The following is a 14,778-nucleotide window of genomic DNA, read 5'->3' on the forward strand; positions in this document are numbered from 1 at the left end:
AGTGAGCTGGGTTCACTGAGCAGTAAAGGTACTAGGATGCAGTGAGGTGGGTTCACTCAACACAACAGGTAGTAGGATGCACTGAGCTGGGTTCACTCAACACAACAGGTAGTAGGTATATGCAGTGAGCTGGGTTCACTTAACACAACAGGTAGTTATGTGCAGTGATGAGGTGGGTTAAGTAAACACAACAGGTAGTAGGTATATGCAGTGAGCTGGGTTTACTCAACACAACAGGTAGTTATGTGCAGTGATGAGGTGGGTTAAGTAAACACAACAGGTAGTAGGTATATGCAGTGAGCTGGGTTCACTCAACACAACAGGTAGTAGGTATATGCAGTGAGCTGGGTTCACTTAACACAACAGGTAGTTATGTGCAGTGATGAGGTGGGTTAAGTAAACACAACAGGTAGTAGGTATATGCAGTGAGCTGGGTTCACTCAACACAACAGGTAGTAGGTATATGCAGTGAGCTGGGTTCACTCAACACAACATGTAGTAGGTATATGCAGTGAGCTGGGTTTACTCAACACTACAGGTAGTTATGTGCAGTGATGAGGTGGGTTAAGTAAACACAACAGGTAGTAGGTATATGCAGTGAGCTGGGTTCACTTAACACAACAGGTAGTTATGTGCAGTGATGAGGTGGGTTAAGTAAACACAACAGGTAGTAGGTATATGCAGTGAGCTGGGTTTACTCAACACAACAGGTAGTTATGTGCAGTGATGAGGTGGGTTGAGTAAACACAACAGGTAGTAGGTATATGCAGTGAGCTGGGTTCACTCAACACAACAGGTAGTAGGTATAGGCAGTGAGCTGGGTTCACTTAACACAACAGGTAGTTATGTGCAGTGATGAGGTGGGTTAAGTAAACACAACAGGTAGTAGGTATATGCAGTGAGCTGGGTTCACTCAACACAACAGGTAGTAGGTATATGCAGTGAGCTGGGTTCACTTAATACAACAGGTAGTTATGTGCAGTGATGAGGTGGGTTAAGTAAACACAACAGGTAGTAGGTATATGCAGTGAGCTGGGTTCACTCAACACAACAGGTAGTAGGTATATGCAGTGAGCTGGGTTCACTCAACACAACATGTAGTAGGTATAGGCAGTGAGCTGGGTTTACTCAACACTACAGGTAGTTATGTGCAGTGATGAGGTGGGTTAAGTAAACACAACAGGTAGTAGGTATATGCAGTGAGCTGGGTTCACTCAACACAACAGGTAGTAGGTATATGCAGTGAGCTGGGTTCACTCAACACAACATGTAGTAGGTATATGCAGTGAGCTGGGTTTACTCAACACTACAGGTAGTTATGTGCAGTGATGAGGTGGGTTAAGTAAACACAACAGGTAGTAGGTATATGCAGTGAGCTGGGTTCACTCAACACAACAGGTAGTAGGTATATGCAGTGAGCTGGGTTCACTCAACACAACAGGTAGTAGGTATATGCAGTGAGCTGGGTTCACTTAACACAACAGGTAGTTATGTGCAGTGATGAGGTGGGTTAAGTAAACAGAACAGGTAGTAGGTATATGCAGTGAGCTGGGTTCACTCAATACAACAGGTAGTAGGTATATGCAGTGAGCTGGGTTTACTCAACACAAAGCTAGGTATATGCAGTGATGAGGTGGGTTAAGTAAACACAACAGGTAGTAGTAGGATGCAGTGAGCTGGGTTCACTCAACACAAAGCCAGGTATATGCAGTGATGAGGTGGGTTAAGTAAACACAACAGGTACTGGGTATATGCAGTACTGGGTAGTACAATGTGCAGCTCCCTGTCACACACACAGGTAGTCAGTCACTGAATGTGCTGGGCTGCTGGCAGTGGCACACACACACTATCAATTAGCAAGGCTGTGCATACAACAAAAGTGTCAGTTTGACACACAGTAAAAAAATAAAGTACAGGCTGAGCTCTGAAAAGAGCTAGGGTGCTATAAAAGCAATACCAATCAGCCAGGAGCAAACTAAGCAGCCAAGAACCTAACTAATCTGTCCCTAGAAGAACAAGTCTGCAGCAGCTCGCCCTAGTCTGTCTAATAGCAGGCACACGAGTGAGTGTAATGGCTGCCGGACCCTGCCTTATATAAGGGGGGTGGGGCTCCAGGGCTTACTGTAGCCTGAATGGCTACAATGTGCCTGCTGACTGTGATGCAGAGGGTCAAAGTTGACCCTCATAGTGCATTATGGGGCGAATCGAACTTCCGCAAAGGTTCGCCTGGCGCAGGCGAACGCGAACCCCCAATGTTCGCCTGGAACCGTTCACCGGCGAACCGTTCCCTACATCTCTATTGTACGCTTTTAGATGCAGTTACTGCTGTATACAATACCTATACTTATTCCCACTATCACTATTCTAAAACTTGCCCATTACAAAGTCTATACTGATCTCCCCACTATAACCTACAATATGTGCAATGCCCAATTGGCATACAGTACATTTGCTAGCATATTTTGAAATACACAGATAATCCATGCAATTCTAGTTAGTTAATTTCTGACCACTGCCTTGATAAACAAGATCTTATCTAGCCAGAGAACAATTGTCAGGAATTTTTTGCACACTATTTATGTACAAATAAAGGATACTTGTGTTATAAACTCTGTGTGTGGATCTGCATTTCTTTATACATTGGTGAGATGTTCATTAGTGCAAATGCTATTATCTTTTGAGATTGTTTTTACATTGAAACAAATGCATGTTGGTAAAATCAGCATTCACCACCATCTATGCAATATAATGATCACATGCAAGTGATTTTCTTTAAAAAGAATCATACATAAAATTATATATACGGTACCTTGGATGTAACGTTGTCTTAGATACTGAGCAACAATTTTACCACTGCATCACAATAAATATGCAGATATACCTATGCTTGCAAACCTCATATTCTAAGTTGCTAGGAAACCTCATCAGGCTAAATAGATAACAAATAAAATTACTCTAGCAGTTCAGAAACAGCAGGCTGCCCACATAGCTCAAATGACAGATATTGGTGCAATGTAGTTATGTAAAATAAACACCACAATAAAAAGTTTTAAGTTTACAACCCACATATGTAGAAAAACACATTAGTTTGGGTTGCAATTTATTGAAAAACTGCACAATCCAAATTTTGTTCTTTTTCAGACCTGCACGTTCAAACAGTTAATACCTCCACAATAAATAACCTTTTCTTACACACACATGATCTTTTGCCATGGTAGTAATTTGGCCCTGTGTCAGCCAAGAATTCGGCCACAGTGGATTACAAAATGATGAATGAGTCTATTGTGATCGTATTTCCCTGCCCCACCAGTTTCTACTCATTCACGTGCCTCTATTTTGTCTCTCTTCCTTATCTCTCCTTTGAATAGTGAATGCCACTCAGCTATAGCCAAGCAGCATACATGTACAATGCTTATTCACTGCAATGTCAACCTGACCACTGAGCTATGATTATTAAAGGGAAACGAAGGTGCGAGACATAAGGAAGCTGACATATTGTCACTAGGCTATGATGGACATATGACTATGGTAGGGCTTAGATTGTGATCCCCTCTGAGGTGAGGCAGGGGTCCTCGGCACACCACATAGTGCCTGAGTTTGGCCCAGCTATAGCAGTAATTCTGTAGTCCGCACCTCATGCACAGGTAATTCGGGGATCTGGCGATTGCCAAACCCTGAATTACTTCTCGCTCCGATTTGCTATGACTCGGAGGGGGAATAGTAATTAACGGCGCCTGGAATTTGTGCAGCAGGAGGGTGAGCTGACATCAGGGCCGGCCTTAGGTTTCACAGCGCCCTGAGCGAAACCTGATTTTGGTGCCCCCCCCATTCATCCTCTTCATGTGTGTGCGCGCGCACACACACACACGCACACACACACACGTAGGCATATCCCCCCCTTTAGTATATATAGGCAGATTCCCCCCTTTAGTGTATGTATAGGCTAGGCTTGCAGATCCTCTTTCAGGCCTGGTGCACACCAAAAACTGCTAGCAGATCCGCAAAATGCTAGCAGATTTTGAAACGCTTTTTGTTATTTTTCTATGGCGTTTTGCTAGCGTTTTGCGGATTGCTGCTGCGGTTTTCAGTATAGTAGATTTCATATATTGTTACAGTAAAGCTGTTACTGAACAGCTTCTGTAATAAAAACGCCGGCAAAACCGCTCTCAACAGGCGTTTTTCAGAGCGGTTTGCGTTTTTCCTATACTTAACATTGAGGCAGAAACGCACCCGCAATCCAAAAAATGCCTCACCTCAGCATTTTTCGTTTCTGCAAAACGCCTCCTGCTCTGGTGTGCACCACCCCATTGAGATACATTGACCAAGCGGATCCGCAGCCGCAAGCGGCTGCAGAAACGCTGAAAAAGCCGCTCGGTGTGCACCAGCCCTTAGTGTATATAGGCAGATCCAAGACTATGACTATAGTAGGATTAGAGTGTGAGCTTCTCTGAGGACAGTCAGTGACATGACTATGTACTCTGTAATGTGCTGCAGAAGATGTCAGTGCTATATAAATACATAATAATATGGTAGGACATTAGACTATGACAGGGATTAGATTGTGAGCCCCTCTGAGGACAGTCAGTGACATGACCATGTACTCTGTAATGTGCTGCAGAAGATGTCAGTGCTATATAAATACATAATAATAATATGGTAGGACATTAGACTATGACTATGGTAGGGTTACATTGGGACCTCCTCTGAGGACAGCCAGTGACATGACTATGTGCTCTGTAATGTACTGCAGGAGAGGTCAGTGCTATAGAAATACATAATAATAAGAATAATAATATGGTAGGGCATTAGACTATGACTATGGTAGGATTAGATTGTGAGCTCCTCTGAGGACAGTGACATGACTATGTATTCTGTACAGTGCTGCAGAAGATGCCAGTGCTGTGTAAATAAATAATAAATGGTAGCACATTGGGTTATGACTATGTTAGAACAGCACGGCCCGCGTAGTGGTTAGCACTCTCGCCTTGCAGTGCTGGGTCCCTGATTCAAATCCTAGCCAGGCCAACATTTGCATGGAATTTGTATCCCCCCACCTGCGTGGGTTTCCTCTGGGCACTCTGGTTTCCTCCCACATCCCAAAAACATACAGATAAGTTAATTAGCTTTCCCCTAAATTGGCCCTAGAGAGGAATACATACACTACACTGATACATACATAGACATAGTAGGACTATGGTAGGGATTAGATTGTGAGCTGCTCTGAGGGAGTTAGTGACAAGACTATGTACTCTGTACAGTGCTGCCGAAGATGTCAGCATTAAATACATTTATAATAAAAAAAAATGGTAGGATTAGACTGTGAGCTCCTCTGAGGACAGTCAGTAACATGACTATGTACTCTGTAATGTGCTGCAGAAGATGTCAGTGCTATATAAATACATAATAATAATAATATGGTAGGACATTAGACTATGACTATGGCAGGATTAGATTGTGAGCTCCTGTGAGGACAGTCAGTGACATGACTATGTACTCTGTAATGTGCTGCAGAAGATCATGTCAGTGTTATATAAATACATAATAATAATAATAATAATAATATGGTAGGACATTAGAGGGATGCACGTAGACTGAGGCAAAGAAGGTGGGCACAGGGGGGACGCATGGAAGGTGGGCACAGGGGGGGGGACGCATGGAAGGTGGGCACAAGGGGGGACGCATGGAAGGTGGGCACAGGGGGGAGACACATGGAAGGTGGGCACAGGGGGGGGGGGGGCACATGGAACGTGGGCACAGAGGGGACGCATGGAACATGGGCACAGGGGGGGACGCATTGGAAGGTGGGCACGGGGGGACGCATGGAAGGTGGGCACAGGGGGGACGCATGGAAGGTGGGCACAGGGGGGGACGCATGGAAGGTGGGCACAGGGGGGGACGCATGGAAGGTGGGCACAGGGTGGGGACGCATGGAAGGTGGGCACAGGGTGGGGACGCATGGAAGGTGGGCACAGGGTGGGGACGCATGGAAGGTGGGCACAGGGGGGGACGCATGGAAGGTGGGCACAGGAGTGGACGCATGGAACGTGGGCACAGGGGGGGACGCATGGAAGGTGGGCACAGGTGAGGGGGACGCATGGAAGGTAGGAAGGTGAGCACAGCGCAGCATGCAAGAAAGGTGGGCACAGTAGGATGCCGGGAGAGTAGTCACACAGAGATGCACAGGGAGAGAGGGTGAACACAGGATAGAGACAGAGATGGACACAAGACTAGAGATCAAATAACAGAAATAAGAAGCCAGAATATATCACCTCCTCCCTCTCTGGCTGAGAGTCCCTCAGTCTGGCTGTGTCTCCGCTCCCACCTCCATGTACGGCCCAGGCTATCTAGATGTTATCTGTCTCCGATCTCCCCCTCCGTGTACAGGCAGCTGCTGGTTGGGTCTGCCTGCGTCTCTGCTCTTCCTCTCTCCTCCTGGCACAGCTCCCAGTGCTCGTCTCACTCCACTGCTCCTCACTCCTCTTGTAAGTCCAAATTTCGCGCCACAGCAGCTGCTGAATGCTGACACGCAGCTGAATAAACATCAAGGGGGAGGAAGCAGGAGGAGGGGTAGGCGGTGCCCTGGTCCTTCTACTGCTAATCAGCAGCCTGACAAACACTGACCACGTGGGTCAGTACGACATTGGGCAGCGCTACCACTGAAGATGGACCTGCCAGAGCCCGCAGCCAAATAGATATGCGGCCAGACCGGCAGGAGCGCCCCCTGGAAGCCGGCGCCCTGAGCGACCGCTCTGGTCGCTCAGGTCAAAGGCCGGCCGTGGCTGACATTTGTATCATCCTGTGCCAAAATGATGGGTGCCGATGTGCCATGCATGCCTCTGAGGGTCAGTTAGTGACAGGACTATGTAATCTGTAAAGCGCTGCAGAATGTTGGTGCTATATAAATAATAATAAAAACTTTGGAGCTCAACTAGCTGCTAGCACATAAGAAACATGAAACATTTATGTTTTGGCTTATTAAAACATTTTGAAAATCCACATTTTTATACCAAACATACAAATATACTTGAATGTGTACCACTCCATGTCAAGTTGTTTTCACATAACCATCGTTCTTTTTAGAAGTCTTTATATGTACACTGTTTACTTCTATAAGGTAAAAGGCTGGTGTATCAGGATTTTCAGAACATCGTCGTCTACACAGGTCTTTGACTGTGAAATCACCTTGAATTTCTGTGATTTCTATAAAAATATTTGACTAGCGGCTATGTGCTTTTATGTGATATCCTGAGTGTCTGCTTTTTCATGCACATTAAAAGCATCTGAAAAAGTTATCACAATGCTTAATTTTAAATGAATTTCATATGCATATCAAAGCCTATGTAAATGTAGCTAATCAACATTTAACCAGCTGTAAATTGAACTGCAGTATAGTCGTGCTGTGTGGGATTTCATTGACGGCACAGAGATGTGAATATAAGTATATAGTTTTTAATGCACATAGGATGCATGCTTGCAACTGTACCCGCCCATGCTCAGTTGCTGCAAGGAGCACAAGACTAAAGCTGGCCATACACTAGGCCGATTCCGCGCCGATCGACAGTGGATTCGATCACTGGGATCGAATCTGCTGCTACACGCTAAATTTCGATCTATTTCGTCCCGAAATAGATTGATCCCGTCGATCGCTCCGTACGGGAAATTACCGCCGATCGCCCGAGGGTAGGGAGCGCATCGCTAGCGGCGTTCGATTGCCCGACGACCAATGCAATACAGCTGCAATACATTACCTGCTCCGCCGGCGCGACTCCCCAGGTCTCCGCTGTCTTCTCCGCTCTGGTCTGGTCTCCGGGTCCGGCATGCTTCACTTCCTCCTGTCCCAGCAGGAAGTTTAAACAGTAGAGGGCACTCTACTGTTTAAACTTCCCCAAGACAGGAAGAAGTGAAGCATGCCGGACCCGGAGACCAGACCAGGGCGGAGAAGAAGACAGCGGAGACCTGGGGAGTTGCGCCGGCGGAGCAGGTAATGTATGCGGGGGGGGGGGGGGGGAGCGGCGGCAGCACCACCACCACGGATTGTGAAAGGTTTCATGCTGAAATCGATTCACAATCTGTTTGCAGTAAAGGCAGCCATACGATCCCTCTCTGATCAGATTCGATCAGAGAGGGATCTATCTGTTGGTCGAATCTGATGGCAAATCGACCAGTGTATGGCTACCTTTATAGTGAAGAATGTCCTGCCAGTGTCCAGCCCCCCACTCCTTCCACCCCTGATGAACTGGTATGTGTAAAAATTGCATTTACCTTTTTACCCACCTTGATTATAGTGTTCATGTTCACAGTCTGCCTTATGATCTCCACCCAGTCCTGCCCTGATGATGTAATTCGGCTAAGCAATACTGTAGAGCAAGGTGGCTGGAGGACTTGAAACAGTGGCACTGTGGTCATGGAAGACAGGAGTGGTATGGACAACATCCCAGGCATGAGGTAAGGTAAAAATATTTACAATATACTCCTCTTGCTGATAACTGCAGGAAGGACTATTTAGGCATTAAATGCAGAAGGGGGGCTCTTTAAATTAGAGGCATTATAATGTCGAACCATGATGTAGTGGTCATTAGAGATGGCCCGAACGGTTCGCACGCGAACTTATTCGCGCAAGCTTCACTGGTTCGCGTTCGCGGTGAACTGAGAACCATATGCGAGTTCGACCCACCCCCTATACTACATCATTAGGGTCAACTTTGACCCTTTAGATCACAGTCAGCAGACACAGGGTAGCCAATCAGGCTACACTCCCTCCTGGAGCCCCCCCCCCTTATAAAACGCATGCAGCGTCAGCCATTTCACTCACTCATGTGGCTGCAGTAATTAGAGAAGGGAGAGAACCTGGCTGCTGACATAGGGAAAGCTTAGTTAGGCTCTCGTGTTAGGCTTGTTGGGTTGCTCCTTCTTGCTGATACTTATTGCTCCTCATCCTCAACAGCTTTTTTGAGAGCTAATGTTGTTCTTGTGATCTATTTTTTTTTTGTGTGTGTCCCACAGACACTTGTGTTGCATATACAGCCCTGTCAGTCAGTCGCAGCTGCTGGACCTTGGCCCCTTGGTAATTCCTACTGTGCCACTGCCAGGCCCAGCACATTCAGTGACTACCTGTGTGTGACAGCTGCACATTTGTAATACCAATCACTGCATACCCACCTGTTCAGTGCACCTACCTACCTACGTGAGCACTCACATTGTTATATACCACCAGTCACTGCACCTGTTCACGGTACCTGTGTGTGTGACAACTGCACATTTGTAATACCAATTACTGCATACCCACCTGTTCAGTGCACCTACCTACCTACGTGAGCGCACGCATTGCTATATACCACCAGTCACTGCATCGGTTGACTATTTAACACAGAACACCCCATCTTCCGCAGCTACCAGCGCTACTACAAGCATCACACCCACTGCATTTGACATTTTGCAGGAGTTATTTGGTGGGGAATTAACTGATTCACAGAAATTATTGTTACAACAAGATGAAGGCGCTAAGCAAGTTACACCACCTCATATGTCTGAGTTAGGCGACACTATGGACGTAACGTGTGAGGAGGAGGATGATGAAGTACCTGCTGTTGGTGCAGTTTATGAGGTGTCTGGGGCAAGCGAAGCTGGGGAGGATGATTATGATGATTATGATGATACGGATACAACGTGGGATCCTAATAGACAAGATGACCAAGGGGACGGGTCAGAGGGGGAGTCAGAGAGGAGTAGGAGGAGACAAGTTCCTGAAAGAAGCAGGGGAGCTCGTCTTCAGAAACAGCTGGTGGCAGTGTCCGGCGCCATGTATCACCACCTATGGACAGCCAGCCAACATGCCCTTCAACGTCAGCTGCTGATGCCACCATAGTGCCATCACCTCAGGGGGGCTCAGCGGTTTGGAATTTTTTGTGTGTGTTTGCCTTAGATCAGTGCAAAGGCCAACAGCCACGTAGGGACAACTGCCTTCCAAAAATTTGTGGCCATTGGGACACCGCAGTGGAAGATACCAGGCCGCAATTATTTCTCAAAAAGGTGATACCCAAACTGTACCGTGAAGTTGAAAGGCAAGTGGTGTCATCTCTGGCACACAGCGTTGGGTCAAGGGTCCATCTGACCATGGATGCCTGGTCTGCCAAGCATGGTCAGGGCAGGTACATTACTAACACAGCCCATTGTGTCAACCTGGCGACCGCTGACAAGCAGGGAGTACGTGGCTGTGCAGCGGACCTAGTCCTAGGATTCCTGAATTTTTAAGGCCGCTATAATAATTTTTCTGGTGCGTGTACATGCCTGGCTTATTTTTCTGGCTGCACTGCAGCTGCAACAATAAAACAAAATGCATCTACATGTGTCAATTCCCCCTGTGATCGTTACCTTGCCGCAGTGAAGAGGCTTGTGTATCACAATGAATCAATGTCTGCCGACTATATGAGTGTCTCGGGGGGGAAGGGCAACAGTTAACCGCTATTTTGGATTCTCTTGCTTAAAGGGACGGCGGTCATGCAGACTCAGTTGCTGCAGTCAAGTATCCACCTACTAAACTTTCATGCATAATGAGGTCATTGCTTCATTGTTGACAGACCAAATTCGATCAGCTGGACAGTCACTGTTCTGTCATTGAGCTACCTCAGCCCGGCGACTATATGGGCTTGAAAGTCGCCATCACCTGCACTCTTGTCATGGTGCGCACCAGTCCAGCACGGCCGTCAATACACAAACTGCTGTGAGCGGTGCATTACACAGTGAGTTTGGTCTGTCAGTGTGAAGCAGTACACTAATTACACTACCTGATTGATGTATACATATGCAAGATGTTTTAAAGCACTTTAGGCCTCCAATTTAGCATGAAATGTGATTTTTGCCCTTAAAACGCTGCTGTGCATCAAATTCAGTTTTCCCCCCCACGACTTTTGGCATGTATCCCACTCCCCCATGCAAAAACTCAGAAGTTAGACCCCTTGAAACATCTTTTCCATCACTTTTGTGGCTAGCATAAATGTTTCTAGTTTTCGAAGTTCGCCTCCCCATTAAAGTCTATTGCGGTCCGCGAAAGTTCACGCGAACCGAACTCTTTGTGGAGGTTCGCTTTCGAGGTTTGCGAACCGAAAATGGAAGGTTCGAGCCATCTCTAGTGGTCATTATAATTTGGTGGCACAATAATTGCACAGGCTGTGGCACTATATGGCAGCTTTATAAATAGAGGCACCAGATAGAGGGCATTATAGGGAACAGTATACAATCAAACCATTTTAATGGGGTTGGTAAGGGGATTATTATGAGAGGGATGCTTTGTACAGGACACTATACACAAATACACTGTAAAGAGGTATTATATTAGAGGACACTATAAATTGGGGGAAGGCACTATGTATAGAGGCATTATTGCATTATGAGGACATAGGAGGACAGGGTATAGAGGGGGACACCAGGAGGACACTAAAGGTACAAGGGGGGCAGAGGGGCACACAAGAGGTGGATCCAGCAAGGGAAGAGGTGACACAGTGGGGAAGGCAGGAGGACACACAGCACAGGAACTTGTGTGTTTATAGAAATATAAGACATCCCCTGAAAATAAGCCCTAGCACATCTTTTAGTGCAAAAATTAATACAAGACACTGCTCTTTTTTCAGGGCAAGATGGTATGTACTGTTCTATGCAGAAGGGAGGATGAGCAAATGATGCTCTGCTGTAGCGGCTTTCTTAGGAAGTAGGGGATTTAGGTGCAAGACGCTCACCGCTGGGTTCCAAAGCGGTTGGCGGACCCCAAATTACATCTCCCTCTGATTTGCGACAACTCGGAGGGCAAATAGTATTTAATGCCGCCAGGGAGTATTGCGGCAGTAGGGAGAGAAGTCATTTGGCTACATACTTGCGCCTTCCTTAGCAGTCAGGGACACTGGTATATCCTGTCATATAACAAATGGACATCAGGGAACACCTATACACAGCCAAGGAGATCAGGAACAAACATTTTGGATGAGGAAAATCTAAAGTGTGTATGCAGCATTACACAAATAATATTTTTAACCTTACAGAGTATTATACACCTTGGTCTGGATGCAATCTCAGTTGGTCGGGGGGGTTCACTACTGCCTGTAATATTACTGTGCACAGGCAGAGCACAGCAATATTACTGTTACTCCTGCTAGGAATGTATCGCACAGTATGCAATTAGCGTGACTTGCAGTACATGGGCGCTATGAGTGTTGTATGGTAACACACGTTGTGCTTCCTGCGTTATGTGCATTACCATAATAATGCTCATGTTAAATGTGCGCCATGATTGGACTAATTTAATAATGCATTATATACTGCTGGCAGCAGTCATGGCAATATTACTGGTTGTGAAACTATGTCTATTTGTCTGTCATCCATTTTTAATGACTTGCATGAAAAAACAGATGATATTTTGGTCATATTTATGCAGAAAGATTTACATTTTCAAGAAGGTTTACAAACCTTCAAACATCACTATATTTTGTTGTTGCCATTACAGAACTATTATGCTGCGTATAAACACAATTGCCTTGATTCATAAAGCATTACCTCATGCGGTAATGCTGAAAACAGCAGACTTTCCCGATCACTTAGCAAAGTGTCAATTCATAAAGGCTGTTACCGCATGAGAAGCTGACATTATCGACCAGGGAGATAAATTACCGACTTGGCTGTAGTTACCGCCAACACATGTCAGTAAATTGTCAGCAAATGTCAATTCATAAAGCCTGCAACAAGCGGTAAGCCTGGCGGTAGTTACTGACACCTCTGGTGAGGTCTTAACAAGTTACCGACAGCTCTGATGAATGTAAAGTGCAGAGAACTGAAGTCTGTTTGAGTCATCAATGGAGAGAGCCAGAGAGCCGTCTGTGTGAGTCATTTGAGCAGGCAGGGAAAGACTGTGTGACTCATCTGTCTGAGTCATCAGTGGAGAGAGCCAGAGAGCCGTCTGTGTGAGTCATTTGAGCAGGCAGGGAAAGACTGTGTGACTCATCTGTCTGAGTCATCAGTGGAGAGAGCCAGAGAGCCTTCTGTGTGAGTCATTTCTGCAGGGCAAAGAGATAATCGAGACACTGCTCTACTCTACCACTTAATGGGCTGCGGTAATTTACCGACCTCCAAGGGCAGCTGGGGAAATCTTTATGAATTAGCACACAGACCGGGAAAATACTGAGTGCGGTATTTTCCCGACAAGATTTTTTTTTATCGCACTGCTTTTTATGAATCGAGGCCAATGTTTGCTGTGTTACATCAGAGAGAAAAAAAAAGTATGTAAAATTCAATGTGATATTTATCACTTCCAGCTAATATTGGCTTTTGCTGTACCAGTAAGTGTTCTGTACAGGAGTATGTGTATTTGGAGATACAGCGGTTGAAACTGGAACTAATCTATATAATTAAAAGTATAGCTTACCTGATATGGCCAATTAACCTTCTGGTTAGAACATAATGAATGTGTTGCTGAAAGTATTTAAGTTTCTTTGTAACAATATCCAAGCACTGTCATGCATATTTAATGCTCTGTGTCAGCCAAAGAACTTCCATAATCGTGCAGATATTCTGAGGGATCAAAGCCATTAAGTATACTACACAGGAAAGGAACATACAGAGTCAATTGCTCCCTGTGCCACTTTGCCTCTGTGCAATTAATACTACCAAAGAGACCAAACATTAAAAATTTGCAGATCAGGGTTATTTTCACAACATGAGCAAGACATTTTAGCAATGTTTCTTAAAAAAAGAGAAATGCCCTTAACCAGGAGTCACAATGAAAATAAGAAAAAAATAAGGAAATAGTGAAAACACATAATACGGTTTAACATTTTACTTGCATGAACACGCATTCAATTAATTTGTAAAATTTTGAACAACACATTCTATAAAATTAAATTAATAAATGTTGAGTTATTTTTATCTACGTAGTCTTATGTTGACCAATCCAAACAATATATTTGATTATGCATGACTGGTCTGACATGCTAAATTAAGGATGCTGTAACTTGCCCATGTATGAAAGACAAATGGTGAGAAATCCACAGTCCCGGACCTAGTGTAATATTTTGAAAAAAGATTGAAAACTTTGTGAGTATAAATATACTGAGGTTTGTAAAAGAGGTGCCAAAATAGGATAAGATTCATTAACCTATTTTGGTTCCTGGACGTAGAAACTACGTCCAGGAACTATGCGCGCTGCCGCGCGCTCCCGCGGCCGATCGCGCGCGTGCATGTGCACTCCCGGCTGCAGATTCGGTAGCCACGGAATCAATGTATCGGGCTATGGTGCCCGATCACTGATTCCTCTCCCCCATGAAAAAGCGACAGCTTCTCTCGGAAGCTGTGCTTTTCCTGGCTGTTCCCTCCCCGATGCGTCACTCTAAGCGTGTGTTACGCTTAGAGTGACGTCATGTAAACAAACTCATGGCCGCCATCTTGTGGCCAAAAAGTAATACTACAACTGAAAGTAAAAAAAAAACGACCCAAATAAAATGTTTACTATAAAAAAAATAGCCATTACAATAAAAAAAAAACATGTAAATATTTACCTAAGGGTCTAAACTTTTTAAATATCAATGTAAACATGAAATATTTCTATATTTTTTTTATTTTAAACTTGTAAATAGTGATAGATGCAAAATGGAATAAATGCACCTTTATTTCCAAATAAAATATTGTCGCCATACATTGTGATAGGGACATAATTTTAATGGTGTAATAACCGGGACATATGGGCAAATACAATACATGAGTTTTAATTATGGAGGCATGTATTATTTTAAAACTATA

This window comes from Hyperolius riggenbachi, chromosome 4 (genome assembly GCF_040937935.1).
Source record: "Hyperolius riggenbachi isolate aHypRig1 chromosome 4, aHypRig1.pri, whole genome shotgun sequence".
In the NCBI taxonomy this organism is placed as follows: Eukaryota; Metazoa; Chordata; class Amphibia; order Anura; family Hyperoliidae; genus Hyperolius; species Hyperolius riggenbachi.